The sequence below is a fragment of the Cervus elaphus genome, chromosome X (assembly GCF_910594005.1).
Source record: "Cervus elaphus chromosome X, mCerEla1.1, whole genome shotgun sequence".
NCBI lineage: Eukaryota > Metazoa > Chordata > Mammalia > Artiodactyla > Cervidae > Cervus > Cervus elaphus.
Window position 1 is genome coordinate 69,331,471 of NC_057848.1, and position 17,256 is coordinate 69,348,726.

At 36.3% G+C, this 17,256-nt stretch overlaps 1 non-coding gene across 1 annotated transcript; it reads left to right on the forward strand.

Annotated features, from left to right (window-relative positions):
• The first annotated feature begins 610 nt into the window (after positions 1–610).
• Positions 611–716, forward strand: LOC122691033. The gene has a single exon (XR_006340283.1). It is a non-coding gene; the product is annotated as a U6 spliceosomal RNA (small nuclear RNA).
• Positions 717–17,256: the final 16,540 nt, after the last annotated feature.

Sequence of the window (17,256 nt, forward strand, 5' to 3'; positions counted from 1 at the left end):
TCTTTGAAATACTAGTAATTCTGAAGAACATGTTCACATACAAAATATGAAGTGCTAATAAACACAACTAAATATCATTAATATAATGACATTTCAACATAAACAAAGCATTTCATGTAATAATTCCTAGTCAGAACCAGCTGGCACAATCTTACAGATAAAAAGACATCAGCATCCAAACAGATGAGCAAATCATTAAATAAATCACCGCATTATTAGCTCGCAGACAAGTCCAACAGTTTGAGCAGGCTCACAATTCACAACCTGCTACAAAGCAAATATATAAGGTAATTGTTAAAGATCTCATCCAGCATTGTAAAAATGTAGGGTAGATCTCATGCAATATAAAAATACAATTCAAGCTCATTTATTTTCACAATAAAGCACAACTTTGACCACTGAGATTTTAGTGTACATATGATTTATCTAGTACAACTTTTAAAAATTTCCTTTTCTGAACTCTACCCCCAAAGATTTTGGTTGCTTTGGTTTGAGATAAGATCCCAGTGTTTGGATTTTATAGGCATGGAAAATTCTTACGCAGGTGGTCACCAGACCACACAGTGTTTGTGAAATAATGTTCTAGATTGAGAATCATTTTTCGGCAATTGCTTGCTTTGGCAACACATGTACTAAAAACTGGAACAATACAAAGAAAATTAGCATGGCCCCTGCACAAGGATGACAGGCTAATTCATGAAGCATTCTGTATTTTTAGAAACAGACTCATGGTCATAGAGAACAGACTCCTGGTTGCCAAGGAGGAGAGCAGGGATAGGGGAGGGATGGGTTGGGAGTTTGGGATTAGCAGATGCAAACTATTATATATACAATGGGTCCATGGAACTATATTCAATATTCTGTGATAAAACATAAAAGTTATGAAAAAGAATATATATGTATGTGTGTATATATATATATATATATATATATACACACACACACACACACACATATATGTATAACCGAGTCACTTGGCTGTAGAGCAGAAATTAAGATAAGTCAATTATACTTCAATAAAATAATTTTGTTTAAATAATCACTTTCCAGTCATCTAGACAAATTAACTTTCCAATAACTGCTTCTGAATTTAAAGATAGAACTCTGTCATACATGGGAATGGAAAGATAATTTTCACTCTACCTTTCTAGGTTCTTGGTTGAGACCTCCCTATAATAAAGAGACAGATTAACAGGAGAAAAACAGAATTTTAATAACATTTTTCACTCCTGTATACATGGGAAAGACCCAAGAAAACTGATAATCCCTGAAACAGTCCAAGTCATCATCTTAAATACCATCTCCAGCTAAAGACAAAACAAGATGTTGGGGGCTGTGGGAAGGAAGCCCAGTTATAGGAGGTGACCAGGAAGAGCACAGTAAACAAGAGTGAAGGCTGTTATGCAGATTTAAGTCCTTGACCTCTGCATTAACAAGAGATTCTAGAAATGTAAAGTCTGCTTTCTCTTCCTAGTACAGCAAGGGAGACACCCTTACAAATGGAGCTTTTCCTTATAAATGCAAATATCTCTTACCAAAGGATAGCTCCTACTAAGTTTCCAGTGTTTTTCCTATGTCTGCTGTTTCTTAAAAATAATCAGCCTAAAATAATCCTTATGTCAATGAGGCATATTTTGGGGTGATATTTTGGTCCCCTTCACATAAATCTTCTGAGGCAACAGATATGTTAAGATACTGTAAAGCAGTGCCCCTCAAATTTGACTATATAATGGAACCAAGTGGGAATATTTAAAATATACCAATAATTGGACCCCTTAATTCAAAAGTTTGATTTAATTGGTCTGGGATGCATCCTGAGAATTAGAATTTCAAAAAATCTCCTCAGATGATTTTTACGTGAAACTAAGATTAAGAATTTTTAATATACCTGAAGTGCTTCTCAGACATTAATACATATAAAAGACCTTGCTAAATAGACTCTAGTTTTGATATGATGATTTAATCTGTATAGAAATTAACTTTCCCACTGATAACATATTAACTACAAAATACCAAAAAAAAAAAAAAACAACAACAACAAAAAAAAAAACACAGCTTGATCCTGCCTCCCCTTCACATAATTTCTGGATTTTTAAATGTATTATATTACAATTTTAGAGATTTAAAAGAAATCTGTGGGGTTGTCTTGTGAAATGACTGGTATTATTTTCCAAAGTAAATATATAAAGTAATGAATAAATCATGAAAAAGGCTTAAATTAAGCTAGGTATGAGATGCTCCTTGGTTCATTTAAATTAATTCCTCTTTCTCAGGCTAACTTTGAAATGAGCCTCTGTTATCCTTATTTAGCAAAAATTCCATGGCCACTTGCTCTTTACAGAGTAAGGATGGTTATCACATCATTCCAGCCCCAGTAAGGTATCCAGGAGACTAAATTTCATATACACACACATACTGATGCAGTAATTGTTGTTCAGTCACTAAGTCATGTGTGACTCTGTGACCCCATGGCCTGTAGCATGTCAGGCTTCCCTGTTCTTCATCGTCTCCCGGAGATTGCTCAAACAATGTCCATTGATGCCATCCAACCATCCCATCCTCTGTTGCACCCTTCTCCTGCCCTCAACCTTTCGCAGCCTAATGGCCTTTTCCAATGAGTTGGCTCTTCACATCAGGTGGCCAAAGTATTGGAGCTTCAGCATCAGTCCTTCCAATAAATATTCAGGGTTGATTTCCTTTAGGATTGACTGGTTTGATCTCCTTGCAGTCCAAGGGACTCTCAAGAGTCTTCTCCAGCACCACAATTCAAAAGCATCAATTCTTCAGTGCTCAGCCATCTTTATGGCCCAGTTCTCACATCCATACATGACTACTGGAAAAAAAAAACAACAACATAGCTTTGACTATATGGAACTTTGTTGGCAAAATGATGTCTCTGCTTTTTAATATGCAGTCTAGGTTTATCATAGTTTTTTTTTTTTCCAAGGAGCAAGCATCTTTTAATTTTGTGGCTGCAGTCACCATCCACAGTAGCAATTGTACTGCTGCTGCTGCTGCTAAGTCGCTTCAGTCTTGTCTGACTCTGTGCGACCCCATAGACGGCAGCCCACCAGGCTCCCCCATCCCTGTGATTCTCCAGGCAAGAACACTGGAGAGGGTTGCCATTTCCTTCTCCAATGCATGGAAGTGAAAAGTGAAAGTGAAGTCGCTCAGTCGTGTCCGACTCTTAGCGACCTCATGGACTGCAGCCTACCAGGCTCCTCTGTCCATGGGATTTTCCAGGCAAGAGTACTGGAATGGGTTGACATTGCCTTCTCCAAGCAATTGTACTATAAACATTTAAATACACTGCCCACCTGATGTGAAGAACTGACTCAGTGGAAAAAACCCTAATGCTGGGAAAGATGAAGGCAGGAGCAGAAGGGGACAACAGAGGATGAGATGGTTAGATGGCATCACCAACTCAATGGACATGAGTTTGAGTAAGCTCCAGGAGTTGGTGATGGACATGGCATGCTGCAGTCCATGGGGTCGCAAAGAGTTGGACATGACTGTGTGACTGAACTGACTTAACTGACATTTATCAGTTATTGTAACACTTACTGATGAAATCAGACATGGTTATTCTTATCTATTTAAAATTATTTTATCTCAAGAAACTATTAGATCAATAGCAGAAAACTCTATATAGCAGTTTCAGGTAAATTCAAACATTTAAAGAATTTCTCAGTCATTTTAGGTTTAAAAACAATAAGTTGTCATTTTATCCATTCCTCCTTTTCTTCTCCCTAGGATGACATCTCAGTTCCAGAATGTTTACCTATTATCATGACATATGGGAGAATGGGCTGGCCAATTACTGGGCCTCTACAAATACTGAGATACATCTCCTCTTGTATCCAGTCACATAAACTCTATTGTATCATTTTATCATAACCAAGAGAGCACTGTCTATTTCAACCAGCTGTCAGTGTCATATTTCAGGCTTGTCTGGAAATTCATAAGACTTATACCATTCTGAGATAACAGGATGTGGATTAACACTCAGGTCCCCTCACTTTTAAGATTCCCCCAAACTTTAGGGGGATTTCTATTAGTACTTATATTAGAACTAAACCCAGTGGACTGGGATATGTCTTGGAGTTCCTTCCCAGAGATCCCATCTCCCTTTCTTTACCATAAAAATTGCCCTTCTCCCCAGTTGGGAAGATCCTTGTCCAGTCTTCTAAGTCGGGAACAATTAGTTGTGATTCAGCAGTGGTATTATAATCTGAAAGACATTCTTCTATACCAACTTTTAAATCTAGTACCTCAATTCTTGTAAGTCAGAAGTCTCAGGCTATGGAAATCCAAAAGTGCTTCCTTTCAAAGTTATATCTTCAAAAGTTCATTTGGAAGTCTCAGGATGAATACTGTCCATTTCTTTTTGTTACTGTTTCTTAGGATGCAATAATGATCTCATGACGGGGGCAGTAAGCCCAGCTATCTGAGTTCAGACAAGTAATAGATAAAGAAAGTGTATGTGAAGGGAACTGATGGTTAATATTTCAAAATATTACTCTACTATAAGTATCTCACATTTATAGTATTTAAAATAGAACACTTGATCTGCCCTTTCCCCAATTAGAATTCCTCCAGTGTTTCCTTTATTCCAATAAAATGCAACAATAAGATATTAAAGAAAGGCATTCAACATTTGATTTTATTTCCTAAATATTTTTCACATCTCTGAATTACTCTCCAACTTCACTACCACAACTCTAGTCCAGGCCAATGCCACCTCTCAGTTCTGTCATTAAAAAGACTATCATATATAGAGCACAAAGATCAACTAGATGGATCATGAAAACAGGTCAAAACTTGGAGAGGTGATCTCTGTGGAGATCTCTCTCCTCTCTTTCTTCCCTCCTCTCTCCTCCTCCTCCCTTCTTCAACTTTGCTCTAAAGACAGACCTTATTCAAGGACTGGGCTAGCAACCAAAACTCCAATAGAAATAACACCAACTTTCCAAATGAACCAAGTAAAGGAAACTCAGCAAGGTAGAGAGCAAGGAAGAAATAAAGAAAACAGATCCAGAAAAACAAACCCTTCAGTGTACATGGAGCCACACAAGTCTCAGCATTAACCCTAAAGTATCTGTGCTTAGTACAAGTCCAACGCAATTTAGCAAATGCTGAATTGAAATTATACTTGAACCACCCATTAAATCTGAGCCTAAACCTTGAAGCAAACATTTAAAATAGGATTTCTACAACTCAGTAATAAGAAAACAAACATTCCAATAAAAACAGCAAAATATTTAAATAACCACTTCATGAAAGATATACAAATGGCCAATAAACACATGAAAAGACATTAAACATCATTAATTATCATGGAAGTACAAAGTAAATCACAACAATATGCCACTACACAACTTTACAATGGATAAAACCAAAAAGACGGACAGTGTCAGTGAGGGGGGAGCAGTGGAAAATACTAGTGATAAAATCTCTTTGCAAAACATTTTTAGTTTGTTTGTTTGTTTATAGAGTTAAACATACATCTATCATGCAAACTTGTCATTTCACCTTGAAGTGTTTAATTTAAAAAAAAGTTCTGAAAACATATAGCCATACAAAGACTGTGCATAACTATTCACACCAGCTTTATTTTATGACTAAAACTAGGCAGGGGGGTGGGGGAAGCAATGTCCATCAACAAGTGAAGAGATAAAGTACAATATATGCAGAAAGTGGAACACCACTCAGCAATAAAAAGAAATTATATATGTATACACACATATATATGGTTTATTCCTTTATATATATTACTACTATTCCATCTATAAAATGTTCTAAAAAGTATAAACTAACCTACAGTAATAAAAACTGATCTTATGATTACCCAGAGATGGGTATAGAGTGTGGGTGATCAAACTCTTCATTACCTAGACTGTTATGACTGTTTCATGGCAGAACACATACAATTTTCTGTTTGCAAATTATGCCTCACTAAATTTGTAAAAAAAAAAAAAAAACAGTAGCAAAAAAGCATGCATATACACACACAAATATACTATTCATAACAGGTAAAATATTTGCCAATCCACACTGATTATTATGCACTAAAGTGTTATAGTTAAGATTGAGATCTCTAGAATTATTTGGCCTAGATGAGAAACCAACCATTTATTAGCCGTGTAGCACTGGGCAAGTTAGTTACCCTGTCTGAGTTTCCAGTTCACTGATTATAGAATAGGAACAAAAATTTATCTATAAAAAGTAAACAAAAAGTATCACTGGATTTAATCTAAGTATCACATTTCTTAATATGATGTACAAAGATCTGCATGGCCTTTCCTATTCTTATATTTTCAGCTTCTTTTATGACCATTTCACATTTTGCCCCAGACACATGCCATGTTCTTTGGTCTTTCTGTATATGCTATGGGTAAGTTATCTAAACCACTTAGGACAAGATGTGCAGAAATCAAATATTAGATATCAGGAAGTAACACAGAGCATATATTAAATATAACATATTCCCTAATAACCTAGTGGGTTTGGAGCAGTAACCTCTAATCAGACATACCAATATTCAGGTTGAAAACCACATCCAAATTTAAATGATTACATGTTAGACAAAGAGGCCATTGAAAGACTCACGTAAGTGCTAGCTAGATTTTGTCACTAAATATGTTAAGATCAGTTCAAGTTTTACTTACAATTAAGTTTTTAAAATATAGTTCATGGCTTTGGTGATTTCAGAATTGCTAATAAGAGATTGACAACCGACATTTCTGTGTGTGAAATTACTTTCTCCCATAGGCCTTTTCATCTCACATTCTCTATCTAGTCTATCTCATCCATGCCCAAATTGTCTAGTACAATATATATACATATGATCTTACATTTTTCGTCCTAGCTTGGAATTCAACTTTGCATATACAACTGATTACTTGGCACTTCTATATAGAAGTCTTAGAGATATCTCAAAACTTCATGTTCATGATTCCATTTTCTCTGCCCATCCTGCTCCTCTTCCAGTCTTCCTCATGTCAATACATTATACCTCTATCCATCCAATTGCTCAAGCCAAAATCTAGTGCCATCTTTGATTTCTCTAGTGGTCCAGGTGGCACTAGTGGTAAAGAACCTGCCTGACAATGCAGAAGACATAAAAGATGCGGGTTTGATCCCTTGGTCAGGAAGATCCCCTGGAAGAGGGTATGGCAACCCACTCCAGTATTCCTGCCTGGAGAATCCCATGGACAGAGGAACCTGGCAGGACTATACAGTTCATGGAATTCTCTAGGCCAGAATACTGGAGTAGGTAGCCATTCCCTTCTCCAGGGATCGAAGCCAGGTCTCCTGCATAGCAGGTGTATTCTTTACCAGCTGAGCCACCAGGGAAGCCTGGGATACAGTCCATAGAGTCACAGAGTCAGACCCAACCGAATAACTTATGCACATATGCACTAATCCAAAAATCTAAATGGCATCCTTGATTTCTCAAGTTTTCTTCCAAAGCACTATTTACATAATAGTGAGAGGAACTTTTTAAAAACAGACTGAAATGGATCATTCCCCTGGCTTAAAACCCTTCAATGAGTGCCTGTTCTCAGGATAGAATCTAATGTCCTTAACATGGACAATAAGACCCTATGAGCTCTAGTGCTGCCCTGCCTCTGGGCCCCAGTTTACCCTTCAGTCACTATGCTCAAAGCCATTGCCTTTCTTTCTTTTCTTCTGTTCCTCACATGACTAACCCCCATTCATTCTTCATATCTCACCTTAATGGTCATTTCCTCAAGAAACTCTCCTCAATGCCCCAATATAAATTAGGATCCTGATATAGATATACTCTCTAATACTTCCTCCTAGAAAGCACACATATCTAAGAATAAATAATACAAACATCAAGACACCAAGAATATTTACAGTGGTATTCAAAGAGGAGCACTTTTCTTTAGAGAACCTTTTTAGTGACAGTCAAATATACTTTTAGTACTATTTTCAAAAAACTCAGGAAAGAACATTTCTTTCTGTTTTCCCCTTCAGAAAATGTGAAGCTGTGCATTTGGGAAGGGATTAAAGTTTTAATTAAAATGATTGATAAAAGATTAATGGATAAAGTATGAAAAAGAAAAGGAGTGGGGAAAGCAACCTGGTTCAACCCAGATTACTGTGAAATCCAGGAAGCCTTCTCCGGGGCTTATGAACTGTTCCCTAAGGGAGAACAGACCACTGAATCATCTTAGGAGGCAGTTTAAATCCTTGCTCTCACACCTACAGTTTCTGTGACCCTCTACAAAACATGTAATCTATCTGCACCTTACTTTTTTCATCTTTAAACGAAGACAGCCATCTATCTGACCTCTCCTCCCAAAGTTATTGTGAGAACCAGAAAGGATAAGAAACAAATGTGTTGCTAATTCTAAATGGTAGCAAGCTGAAACTTAATCCACTGACTCAAAGTGAAAACATCATAATTTTAAGAGTTGACATTAAATATTCTAAATATCTGGCTCTGGGGCAAGAACACTAGCAAATATACTCTTAATCTGAGTACATGGGGTAAATAAGGGGCCAGTAAACACTGAAATGCCTCTTCCACTTCGGGCCTGTAGATGATAGCCTGTCCCAACTTCCTGCCTTTCTAAGGGTACAATGACCAGCATATGCACATCACAGAACTCCAGGAGAAGAGCAAGAACTCCAGGACCACTTATTCAGTGCAGAAACATGCTAACCGTGCTTTTTGCTGTTGTTTTTCATAGAATTGTGGTAGGATGCTGCAGAGATGAGTTCTCTATTGCTGCTGTAACAAATTAGCTTAAACCAATACCCAGTGATTATGTTACAGGGTTTCCCTGGTGGCTCAGCTGGTAAAGAATCAGCCTGCAATGCAAGAGACGGGGGTTCAGTTCCTGAGGTGGGAAGATCCCTTGGAGAAGGGAAAGGCTACCCACTCCAGTATTCTGGCCTGTAGAATTCCATGGACTGTATAGTCCATGGGGTCAAAAAGAGTCAGACATGAGTGAACAACTTTCACTTTTTCTTTTCTTCATGATGTAAGTTTGGCTTGGGCCTCACTGAGCTAAAATGGAGGTGTCAGCATATCTGTGCCTCCTCCTGCGGGCCTAGGGGATAGATTCGGCTTCCATGTGCACTGAGGCTGTTGGGAAAATCCGATTTCTTATATTGTGTTTGAGGAACTGAGGTCCTGGTTTCAAAGCTAGCTGTTGGCTAGGATTTGTTCTCAGCCTCTGGAGACCAATCACAAACCTTGGCTTGTGGCCTTTTCCCACTGCTTTCAAAGTGGATCAGGTCCTGATATTTAGAATCTGATTGTTTTCACCTCTTGTCTCCACTGAGGGAAAATTCTCTCCTTATAAGGGCTCATGTGAATAAGACTGGACCCACATGGATAATCTAGGTAGTCTACCTTAAAGTCTGTAACTTTAATTATATCTGTTCATTAAAATATACATACGTATGATTTCACATATACGAAGTCCCTTTTGTCATGTAAATTAACATATTTATAGGTTCCTGGGATTAAATGTGCACATATTTATGGAAAAATTATTTGTCTACCAGTCTCTATAGTATACAGTTAAGAATTTTTGCTACTAAATGGGATGTTATTTGAAGTTAGAGTACATATATATTTGAATAGGTATGTTGATATTGCATGGATGATGGTGAGAACAAATACTCAATTCTTTTATCCATTAAGCCCATTAAAATAGCCTTTACGTGTGTGTGGAGAGGGAGGTGTTGAGAAAACATTAAAGACTATGTCAGTTCCCAGAAAACTGGGATTGTTCTGTTTTTATTATTTTGTGATTAGTTGCAAGTTTCTAAAATTTGTACCCTAATAAGAAATATAACAGAAAAGAAACAGGACTTCTTGATCCTTTAGCTTCAATAATAACTTTTAAGATATACTCTGTGTGTGTACAAGTCACAATTTGAGAAGGAAGTGAAAAGAAAACTTGGAAATAAAGAGATGGGTTTCTTTTATGACATAAAAGGAACAGAGCTCAAGAAAAACACATTTGAAAAGAAATTCCTTGGGTCTGAGATCTAGAACACATAATATTTATTAACAAAAGTAAAACTGCTCTCTTGGAGCCTAAGTTAATATGATTAATCCATCTCAACAGAGCATAAACTCCAAAAAGTGTATGCACATTCACAGCAGGGCTAATGTAATGGAGAAATAGGAAAGAAAAATAAAAATATGTATCCTTTAAGTGATAAAATAGGATAACTGAATGTGCCTAATCTCTACTACAAAATGGAAAACTCAAGACAAAAGATACTTTACACAATTCCAAAATGGAGACTATCGCTGTAGAGATATTAGAAAAATAAAATTTGCAAGCTTGGTAGTTTTTAACAGTGTATATTACAGAGAATGTTGTTACTGACTTTTATTTCATGTTAAAATTTTACACCTAAACAGTTTGTCCCCATTTACTTAGACTTCTAATGTTATTTAGAGAAACTCTCTGCTTTTTATTAATTCTTAAATCAATCTATAAGAATAGTGGTGACATTCCATTGAACTTTTATATATCCAATTTACAATATGTCATTTTAAAAAGTGATAAATTTTTAAATATATGATTCCATAAAAAATATTTCTATAGGAATATGGATTTGAAGCAGAGGAGAAAATAAAAGCACAGGCTTATAGGATGACTTTGGTTGAAAGTCTCCTGCACCATTTTTGGTAATATATATTTATTGAGAAGAAAACCTTTTTAGTCAGAGCTTTCAAATATATTACCCCCAAACAGTACATAGTTATTATCATATTTTATTTGTGGTTACAATACCGACCTTTAAAAATATCAGATCTTATATATCTCTTCTTTCTTTTTTATTGTATCTTTAAACTCATTCATTAATTTGCCTTTTCCTGTTATTTTCAAATCTCTTTTCAAATAAAAGGATTTCCTTTTATTTAGTGGTCCCACAATTTTATTCTATTGATAATTCAATTTAATGAATTGCTCTGGTATATTTTTCAAATATTACTTCTAGCTATCCTTAAATTTATTTTTTTCCTAGCTTCTTGAATTGAATGCTTAATTTATTTTCAAGTCTTCTTGTATTAAAATAAGAACTTTTAAAGTTATTTATTTTTCTCTATAGAATTTTTCACATTCTCTCTGGTTTAAACTGCAATGTGATTAATTACTATGATTTCCTATAAAGTCAAAGATTAAGGTTTGGGTTTCTGCTTTGTTCTAAGAATTATATAAAAAGGGCTTGAAAATTTCCAAGTGGTTCTATTTTTGCTGAATTTTTATTTGAAAATCCATTGTGAGCTCTGATTTATCTACAGGTTAATTTATATCAATATTATTCCTTTTTATTTTATCACTCTGCTGCTATGGAAAAGAGAACCTGTCTTTCCACTGTATTTTCTAGATAGTGGCCACTTGTATTTAGGGAAGTTATTGATTTTCATATATTAACTTTGTGATCAACCAGTTTGTTCCTTTTGTCAGCAATATTTCAGTTGATTTATATTTTGGATTATTAATAGTATATATTCCTATCATCTGTATATGATATTTATTGCTCTCCTTCCTAATAGGTTTACCTGTTATTTTATTCTCCTGTGTATTAACGATTTGCACTGACTAGTACTTATAGAATTTTCAGGAAAAGGTGATACTTGGCATTATTGCCTCATTCCTCTTTTTGATAAGACCTTTTTCAATATTTCACAACCAAACATGTTAAGGAAGCGTCCATCTATGCATGGTTATCAACAATGAAAAAAATCTGAATTGGTCTATTAATATGGTGAATTACACAAACATATTAATACTTTTCTAGTATCAAGGAATCCCTACATTCTGAATAAATCTTGTTGAGCTGTAGTAAATTAATCTTTTAATGCACCAGTGGATTCTCTTATTACTATTTTACATTTAGGATTTATATATTTAAATCTTCTAGGATTTTCTTATCTACTATTTTTTGAGTCTCCATATTTTGCCAACTTCTGAAAGAATACAGGCAGCTCTCATTCTCTTTCTATAATTTGGAACAGTTTAAACAGTATTAGGATGATCACACCTTTAAATATTTGAAATAATCCATGATGAAATAAATAGGACAAGGGAATAAATTGAAGGGGAAGGACACAGTTTTGTGACAGATTCTATCTCAGATTTTATGAAACTGTTCCCCAATATTTTTGGTCTAGCTGAGAAGAAATGAGAAAACTTTAATATATTATTTTATTTATCATTACTTTATTGTTTGCCAAATCTGAAGTGTGCAAAGTCACTTCAGTTGTGTCTGACCCTATGCAACCCTATGGACTGTAGCCAGCCAGGCTCCTTTGTCCATGGGATTCTCCAGGCAAGAATACTGGAGTGGGTTGCCATGTCCTCCCCTCCAGGGGATTTTTCTAACCCCGAGATGGAACCCACGTCTTTTATGTCTTCTACATTGGCAAGGGGGTTCTTTACCACCAGCACCACCTGGAAAGCCCAAATTGGAGGGCCTCTTTTCTACTGGAAGCAGGAAGAGAGAAACAGTTGGAGTCAAACATATGCCAATGAAATTTACCACTGAGCTGAATTTAAGATTCATTCTTTTAACCCATATTTATTCAGTAACTTTTAGACATTGTGGGCTTCCCAGGTGGCTCAGCAGTAAAGAATCTGCCTGCCAGTGCAAGAGACCCAAGTTTGATCCCTGGATCAGAAAGGTCCCCTGGAGAAGGAAATGGCAACCCACTCCAGTGTTCTTGCCTAGGAAATCCCATGGACAAGGGAGCCTGGTGGGCTAAGTGGAATATTACACAGAAAAGAATACGACAAGAGGAAAGATTACAGAAGTGGGTAAAGGCAGGAAAGAGAAGTCAACACATGGATGATTTGCGTTCCTGCAGAAAATATACAAGCATAAAATTTATGGAATGCGTTTAAATTATTTGTATAATCGTGAGCGCCAAAGAATTGATGCTTTTGGTATTATATGCAAAAGCATATAATACAACTGTGGTGTTGGAGAACACACTTAAGAGTCCCTTGGACTGCAAGGAGATCAAACCACTCAATCTAAAAGGAAATTAGTCCTGAATATTCAGTGGAAGGACTGATGCTGAAGCTGAGGCTCTGATACTTTGGCCACCTGATGTGAAGAACTGACTAATGGAAAAGACCCCGATGCTGGGAAAGACTAAAGGCAGGAGGAGAAGGGGACAACAGAGGAGGAGATGGTTGGATGGCATCACCAACTTGATGGACATGAGTTTGAGCAAGCTCCAGAAGTTGGTGATGGACAGGGAAGCCTGGCAGGCTGCAGTCCATGGGGTTGCAAAGAGTTGGATATGAATGAGCGACTGAACTGATAATAATAAAAATATTTTAAAGAACACAATAAACATGGGTGAGAAAAAGGAAGAGACAGAGGGGGAGAGAGAGGGAGGTAGGGGGGGAAAGATTTATAAATTACAGCTCCAGTGAGACTCTTAGTATTAATACTGTATTAAAAAAAAACCTGTATTCTCAGGTTGTCAAATTATGCTCATTATTCTATTTTCTCCAGTGTGCATATTTTTAAAACTAAGTTTATAATAAGTGTGACGTTCATTGGAAAATTATGGAAAGTATAATACATAGAACAAAAATTATATATATATATATATATTTCTCATTTCTATGTACTCTTTCTTTATATGTGTATCTGTAACTAGGCTGAAAGAATAGCAAGGAGAGATAAGAAAGTCTTCCTAAGTGAACAATGCAAAGAAATAGAGGAAAACAATAGACTCTACAAGAAAATTAGAGATACCAAGGGAAACATTTCATGCAAAAATGCACACAATAAAAAATAGTAACGGTATGGACCTAAGAGAAGCAGGAGGTATTTAGAAGAGGTGGCAAGAACACACAGAAGAGCTATACAAAAAAGATCTTCATGACCAAGATAACCACAATGGTGTGATCACTCACCTAGAGCCAGATATCCTGGAGTGTGAAGTCAAATGGGCCTCAGGAAGCATCACTATGAACAAAGCTAGTGGAGGTGATGGATTTCCAGTTGAGCTATTTCAAATCCTAAAAGATGATGCTGTGAAAGTGCTGCACTCAATAAGCCAGCAAATTTGGGAAACTCAGCAGTGGCCACAGGACTGGAAAAGGTCAGTTTTCATTCCAATCCCAAAGAAGGGCATTGCCAAAGAATGTTCAAACTACCACGCAATTGCACTCATTTCACATGCTAGCAAGGTCATGCTCAAAATCCTCCAAGCTAGGCTTCAAAAGTATGTGAATTGAGAACTTCCAGATGTACAAACTGGATTTAGAAAAAGAAGAGGAACTAGAGATCAAATTGCCAACATCTGTCTGTACCTAGAAAAAGCAAGAGAATTCCAGAAAATATACCTCTGTTTCATTGAATACACTAAAGCCTTTGACTATATGGATCACAACAAACTGTGAAAAATTCTTCAAAAGATGGGAATACCAGACCACCTTACCTGCCTCCTGAGAAATCTGTATGCAGGTCAAGGAGCAACAGTTAGAACTGGACATGGAACTAGACAAGGACTGGTTCAAAATTAGGAAAGGAGTACGTCAAGGCTTTATATTGTCACCCTGCTTATTCAACTTATATGCAGAGTACATCATATGAAATGTCAGGCTGGATGAAGCCCAAGCTGAAATCAAGATTGCCAGGAGAAATATCAATAACCTCAGATAGGCAGCCTCAATAACCCTTATGGCAGAAAGCAAAGAGGGGCTAAAGAGCCTCTTGATGAAGGTGAAAGAAGAGAGCAAAAAAGCTGACTTAAAACTCAACATTCAAAAAACTAAGATCACGGCATCCAGTCCCATCTTTTTATGGCAAATAGATAGGGACACAATGGATACAGTGACAGACTTTGTTTTCTTGAGCTCCAAAATCACTGCAGATGGTGACTGTTGCCATGAAATTAAAAGACCCTTGCTCCTTGGAAGAAAAGCCATGACAAACCTAGAGACTGTATTAAAAAGCAGAGACATTACTTTGCCTACAACGGTCTGTATAGTCAATGATATGATTTCTCCAGTAGTCATGTATGGATGTGAGAGTTAGACCATAAAGAAGGCTGAGCACCGAAGAATTTATGTTTTTGAACTGTGGTATTGGAGAAGACTCTTGAAAGCCCCTTGGGCTGCAAGGAGATCAAACCAGTCAATTCTAAAGGAGATCAGTCCTGAATATTCAGTGGAAGGACTGATGCTGAAGCTCCAATACTTTGGCCATCTGATTTGAAAAGCCGACCCTTTGGAAAAGACCCTGATGCTGGGAAAGCTTGAAGGCAGGAGAGAAAGGGACGGCAGTGGATGAGATGGTTGGATGGCATCACCAACTCAGTAGACATGCGTTTGAGCAAGCTCCAGGAGTTGGTAAAGGACAGGGAAGCCTGGCACACTTTAGTCCATGGGGTTGCAAAGAGTTGGACATGACTGAGTGACTGAACAACAACTAGGCTGAGATCAATCTGAAAATACAGTTTTGTATTCTGAATTTCATCTTTCTCAGTTTTTTCATGTCATTAAAATTCTTTACAATAGCTGCTAAATTTTCCACTGTGTGTATTCAACGAATATTACTTTAATGCTTCAATTAAAGGAAAGATCATAATATTAAGCTTACCTCAAAATGAGCAGCAGTTGATTTCTGCATAAGTACAGTGGTATCTGATTGAAAAGTGCAATGCGTACATATGTAGATAAAACTAATGATTAGAGGAAAATAAAATCTCATCAGCACAATTCAACACCTATAGCAGTAGTATGATGTTTACTTCAGTGATAAATGGTTAATTTATGTCAATCATGGAGAATGGTTGTGTAACATAATTTCATCAATTTAAGTAATTTACACTATTATTTATTCAAACCAATGGTTTACATCTAAAATTGTATCATGGACTATAACATTAAATGACCACTTTTGAGCATAGAACATCTAATACATGCAGCAATGGAAGAGCTCAATATACATTCCTAAAAGAAGAACCTTATTTAACCTCCAATTAAATAATTCCAAACCCAAAGTCAACATTTGTTTAACACTTAGTGAGCCAAAGTAAACTGAGGGGTGCACGTGGTGATTTTAGCTAAAGCTTTCCCTTGAAATCCAGTTGTAACACTTTAATGGTTACATTCAAAATAATTTAACCCTAAAAAAGTGTTTTTAAACCCAACAATTTTAAATTCATTTTTTCTCAAAATGGTATTGTCATTTAATAAGAGATCTAATATTTCATCTTGTCAAGTCATCAGCACATATGGTTAGAATCCCAGCACAACTGTTTACTATTTCATGATCTATGAAGAGTCATGTGAGTATGCATTAATATAAACTTTGGGGGCATGTATATCTGTATTTAATCCAAACTTGTCAAATAACTAGTCAGGAGATATCAGGAAAATTCCTTAACCTCTATGAGTCACATTTTCCTCATGAGTAAAATAGAGATAATAATAATCTACCTCATGGGGTCCACTGGGTGGATTGTACAATAAATAATTTGTTAGGCTTAGGGACTGACACTCTATCTGTAACATAACAGATGTGCACAGATTAGTAATGTTGGCCTCGGTTTCCTATTTTGTAATTAGTCACATTTAAAGGATTGAATGAGAATATTTATAGTAACTGGAAAAACACCAGGCTGGAAAGTATTTATAATAGCTGGAAAAACACCAATGATATTTTAATATCACTGCTATAGAAGAGCACACATACTTGTATACACATGAATACATGAATGCACATACAAAATCAATGTGTAGAGAGCGGCACACTTTCTAGATGAATACACAGCTCTGAATACACAAATGAACATAAGAAACAGAACTGAAATGCATTCACTAAGCCATGATCAGTTATCCTTGCCTGTTAAATCCATTGCATAGGTATCTTCATGATAAATAGCCATGTTAAAGTAAATCATAGGTTGAGAGCAGCAAAAAGACAGTTAGATATAGCCCTTCATTTTCCATTCTGTTGCCTAGACACCTCCTCCTTGGAAATTCTAATGTAATATGACTTGCTGTTGTCTCACAGCCTTCTAAATAGGAGGGGAGGGAAAACTAAAGAATAGCAAGCAACACTTGAGGTTGTATTTAAAAGTGAAAATACAAGACTTTCTCTCTAAGTGGAGAGCTTCTAATAAACACTGATGGTGGAGAGCATCTAATAAATATTGCTTAAATGAGAGATCAAGTCTAGATAGACAAAATCACACTCAGTTTTTATTTTATAAACTCTAATTCA